This window comes from Corvus cornix, chromosome 5 (assembly GCF_000738735.6).
Source record: "Corvus cornix cornix isolate S_Up_H32 chromosome 5, ASM73873v5, whole genome shotgun sequence".
NCBI lineage: Eukaryota > Metazoa > Chordata > Aves > Passeriformes > Corvidae > Corvus > Corvus cornix.
The window spans coordinates 12,567,501-12,571,951 of NC_046335.1; positions in this window are offsets into that span (position 1 = coordinate 12,567,501).

Below are 4,451 nucleotides of genomic sequence, written 5' to 3' on the forward strand. Positions count from 1 at the left end.
CCATCTCCTGACCATGTTTTAAGACATGTATTCTAACAAAGGGTATAAAGCAATACTGAGATCTGTACTACTGCTGAAGTGGTTAACAATAGGATGGTTGCCAACTAACTCTGCTGTTCTCTTTTGACTGCCATGTCAGGAGGTAAAAGCAGAACTGCCAAAGTGATTCACTTCTCTCACACACTTAAAACTATTTGAAATTAAGATATTTTTAAAGACAATTTAATTTTTGTTCATTTTAATGTCAATTGTGCTGTCCAGTTATTAAACTTGCATATTTCCTCTAAAACACAATGGTTTCTGTGCAGGGAAACAAAGGTTTTTCACAGAGTCTTTCTAGCGAGAGATAACATCCAGAATAATAACTGCACATCAACCAACTTCTGCAAAGCTTCTTAGTATGGTGACAGACAGCAAGAACTTTTGTTTGCTTTTATTTGAACATGTGGGTGGAATAGCTGTTCCTGTCCTTGGCTCAGCCATGTCCTTCACAGATACTTGAATGAGTTAATTATAGATTGTTACCTAATGACATAACTGTGCTTTCTGAATCCTACAGAATGACAATTTCTGATCAAAATACTTCTTATTTCTGTATTTGCTCATCAGCATGAAAACCGCTATGTGTGTGCGCATGCACACATTTTCTTTCTTTCTTTCTTTTTCTTTCTTTCTTTATTTCTTTTTCTTTCTTTCTTTCTTTCTTTCTTTCTTTCTTTCTTTCTTTCTTTCTTTCTTTCTTTCTTTCTTTCTTTCTTTCTTTTTTCTTTCTTTCTTTCTTTCTTTTTTCTTTCTTTCTTTCTTTCTTTCTCTTTCTCTCTGTCTCTTTCTTTCTCCCATGTCCATCTTTTACACCAGCTGTTATATTTTCCTTTGTTTCATAAACAAATATTAGCCCAATCTTTTGAGTTACTCTTTCTTGTTGAGGACTAAGTCAGATCTGTGTGTAACCTGTGGGGGGAAAAAAGACCTCAGCCCAGAGGAAAGATGTAATCAGAAACTAAAGGTAACAGGAAACAGAAGCTGAATAAAAAGCACATGACATCCATTCATAATAGTGAAGATATCACTTTCTTTTGCCACATTTTAAAAGAATTTAAGACTAAATCGAAAGTTACATAAACTAAAATGTTACTCTGATAAATGGGAAGACAACCTGGGGCACAGCCTTATGCTTCTTCAGAGACCAAAGGTGCTGCCACACGCATTTCCACTTTAGATGTCATTGTTTAATGTTTGTACTGCAAACCTGTTATTACTCCCATGTAGTCATTACACTAAGGAAAAAACCTTGCAGCATCATATTCCTGTTCAGTTATTTACAGGTCAGAGTCCAGCAGAAGCAAAAACCAGCTGCTAGTCACTAGTCATATTAATAGTCACCTCATAACACAAACAGCAAAAGAAAGCTGATTCTCATATATTGGGAAGCTTCAGTTCGTTTAGTAGTCATGTTTATACTCGCTTTTCAAGTGCTTTGATTTGGTCAGTTTTGGACAAGCAGTTCCACTCCATTCTCTCCTCATGCATGGACTATGTGACCCCACCACCTTAAGCATCTGAACTGAGAACTTAATATCCCTCTTCCGTCACCCCAGACTCCCCCTCCACAGTAGAAACTAATTTCAGCTAAGTGCTGACCACACTTTCCATAGATGTGAAGCCATTTCTGTGCTGAAAGTATAAACCTAAGGACTCTTGGTCTTGTGTAAGTGATCAATCAGATTAGTCCCTTCTTTTCCACAAAATAGCTGGCTGCTCACAAGGGAGGTGGACCACTAGGCATCCAGGGTTGTTCTGAAGTACTTTCTAAAGCATGCTAGAATTTATTCAGTTTCTGCATAGGGAATCCCCACCCCTGTATGCGTAGTCAGTGACAGGAATATTTGCAGATCGCATCCAGCTTAAATTCTACTCACCTTTTGCCAGTCTTAAATGCACAGATTTGGACTTGTTCTGCAAAAGAGTGGAATTTACTCTTACAGTTAGACATAAGACATTCTTTTTTCTAGTACGAGATCAGACATATTTCAAGCTCTTCCATTTAACTCACCAAAACTACTCAGAAGTGTTTACTTCTGCAATTAGCTTAGCAAGTGTGTTCAAAAATATCTATTCCTAAATGATGATCACAATCATAGCTAAAAGCTATTATATAGACTACTCCTGTTTTCAAACTGGTGATGTGTCTTTTCCTCTTTCAGCTGCAGCTTTACAACTGTGATCTAGCATGTGGTTGTTTTTCTAGGCTAAAAGGGGCACATGTGATGCTGCAGGATCGGAGCTTTCCAGCAGGTTTTCAGAGTTGCACCTGCACCACATCTGTCTTTTTTCCCACACCACTTTTTTTTAAAGAAAGGAAAAACAATATAAATCTAGAAATGAGACAAAAAATGGAATTTTCTTCTCCTTGCTTCTAGAAGTTTCTGCCACTATATAGTTTTCAATTGTGAAATGGCTACACCTAATCTGAAATAGTAGCAGAGTATTGTATACAATTATTTGTTTAGAGGCAGTTTTGAGATATTAAAAGCCATCTTTACCATTACTGGCTTTTGCCCAGATGTATCCATTAGCCTTTCAGGCAAAAAGTCTTTGAACTTGTTAAGGGAACAATGTAGTTCCAGGTTGTTCCAGTTTCAGACAAAAGCCCTAGGCAAGAGTGTTGTGATAGTCTTTGTTCTGATATAGTGATCCTTGATGAACAGAAAATTCTGTGGGAGATCATAGTGAAAACTCAGAAACTATAGCAATTAGGCAGATTAAATTTATCCAGCAGACTTTAATACTTATTTCCAATTTCTCCTCTTATTACCTCTCAAGATTGTGTTTCAGTGTCCTAGAGAAAGGCTCATATTACTGATGTGATACTAATGTAAACACTGTGATTGCAAAGTACTGCATTTGTGGGTTTTCTTGGCTTGGAGAGTCTCAGTCAAGGAGGACATTTTCTTAAATATTTTTAAAATTAATTCAGCCATTATCAAGAAATCTATATGAATGCACTAACCACGGAAGTTTAACATTTTATGATAATGTTTTCCATTTGTGTAACTAAATAAGTCATAAATTAGGTTCCAATCCAGTGTTGTTTACTCCACAACTGCACAGGTTCTTCCAAAAATCATTCACAAAAAGCTAGATGGTAAAAATAGATGAAGACATTTTTCTGTTCTGAGTATAAATATTATGATATAATTACACTAGTATATTTGTGTAAATCATGAGGTACTTCTCAGTTCAAAAGGATGTTTTCGTGAGAAGGGAATAACCTTCCAAAATTTTCGAAAGGATGTAAAAATACAATTTTAAAAACCAATGAATGTGTCAAGTAAATTTAATTTATTCTGCATATACTGAGGTATATTTAGAATATTTTAAGATAGATTACATGTGTACATGTCCTACCTGCATACACCCACAGTCACGCACGCAAGCATCACCCTATAGCAGTGACTTGTTACTCAGAAGAAGAGTTACCATTCTGAATCTTAGAACTATACGAACAATACAAATATTCAAGACCACCTATGAGTTTCTTAATTTCACCAAACCTTCTCCACAACTTCCTCCACAATCATAGAATCATAGAACTATAGAATTACTAAGGTTGGAAAAGACCTTTAAGATCATCAAATTCAACTGTCAACCCAGCACCACCACCAAGTTCCCCTTTAAACCATGGCCTCAAGTGCCATGTCCACATGTTTTTTGAATACTTCAAGGGATGGTGAACCCACCACTTCCCTGGGCAGCCCATTCCAATGCTTGACAACCCTTCCATGAAGAAATTTTTCTTGATGTTCAACGTGAACCTCCCCTGGCACAACTTGAGGCCATTTCCTGTTGTCCTGTCACTTGGGAGAAGAGTGGCATCCATCTCATCACAATCTCCTTTCAGGTAGTTGTAGAGAGCAATAACATCTCCCCTGAGCCTCTGTTTCTCCAGAATAAACATCCCCAGCTCCCTCGACCACTCCTCAAAAGAATTGTGCTCCAGACCATTCACCAGCTCCATTGCCCTTCTCTGGACATGTTCCAGCAACTCAACATCCTTCTTGTCATGAGGGTCTCAGAACCTGACACAGGATTTGTGGTGTGGCCTCATCAGCGCTGAGTACAGGGGGACAATCACTGCCCTTGTCCTGCTGGCCACACTCTTCCTGATACAGGCCAGGTGCCATTGGCCTGCTTGGACACTTGGGCTCACGCTGGCTCATGTTCAGCTGCTGTCAACCAGCAGCCCCAGGTCCTTTTCTGCTGGGGAGATTTCCAGCCACTCTGCCCCCAGTCTGCAGAACTGGCTGGGATTGTTGTGACCCAAAAGCAGGACTCAGCACTTGGCTTTGTTTAACCTCACACCATTGGCCTTGGCCCATCAATCCAGCCTGTCCATATCCCTCTACAGAGCCTTCCTACCCTCCAGCAGATCAACACTCCCACTCAATTTG